Genomic DNA, 1,073 nt, shown 5'->3' with positions numbered 1-1,073 from the left:
AGAACAGGGTGGTGTAGAACAGGGTGGTGTAGACCTGGGTGGTGTAGAACTGGGTGGTGTAGAACTTGGTGGTGTTGAACTAGGTGGTGTAGAACTGGGTGGTGTAGACCTGGGTGGTGTAGAACTGGGTGGTGTAGAACTGGGTGGTGTAGAACTAGGTGGTGTAGAAGTGGGTGGTGTAGAACTGGGTGATGTAGAACTGGGTGATGTAGAAATGGGTGGTGTAGAACTGGGTGGTGTAGAAGTGGGTGGTGTAGATCTGGGTTATGTAGAACTGGGTGGTGTAGAACTGGGTGGTGTAGAACTAGGTGGTGTAGAAGTGGGTGGTGTAGAACTGGGTGATGTAGAACTGGGTGGTGTAGAACTGGGTGGTGGAGAACTGGGTGGTGTAGAACTGGGTGATGTAGAACTGGGTGGTGTAGAACTGGGTGGTGTTGAACCAGGTGGTGTAGAACTGGGTGGTGTTGAACCAGGTGATGTAGAACCAGGTGATGTAGAACCAGGTGATGTAGAACCGGGTGGTGTAGAACCAGGTGGTGTAGAACTAGATGATGTAGAACCAGGTGGTGTAGAACCAGGTGGTGTAGAACCGGGTGGTGTAGAACCTGGTGATGTAGAACCGGGTGATGTAGAACCGGGTGGTGTAGAACTAGATGATGTAGAACCAGGTGGTGTAGAACCGGGTGGTGTAGAACCGGGTGATGTAGATCCGGGTGGTGTAGAACCAGGTGGTGTAGAACCAGGTGGTGTAGAACTAGATGATGTAGAACCAGGTGGTGTAGAACCAGGTGGTGTAGAACCGGGTGGTGTAGAACCAGGTGGAGTAGAACCAGGTGATGTAGAACCGGGTGGTGTAGAACCAGATGATGTAGAACCGGGTGATGGAGAACCAGGTGGTGTAGAGCCGGGTGGTGTAGAACCAGGTGGTGTAGAACCAGGTGGTGTAGAACCAGGTGGTGTAGAACCGGGTGGTGTAGAACCGGGTGGTGTAGAACTGGGTGGTGTAGAACTGGGTGGTGTAGAACTGGGTGGTGTATTGACGCCTTCACAGGAACGCTGGATTAAACTCCACA

This window comes from Poecilia latipinna, unplaced genomic scaffold (assembly GCF_001443285.1).
Source record: "Poecilia latipinna isolate Pla-1442-1.1 unplaced genomic scaffold, P_latipinna-1.0 Scaffold235, whole genome shotgun sequence".
Classification (NCBI taxonomy): domain Eukaryota; kingdom Metazoa; phylum Chordata; class Actinopteri; order Cyprinodontiformes; family Poeciliidae; genus Poecilia; species Poecilia latipinna.
Note: the sequence above shows the minus strand (reverse complement) of the source record.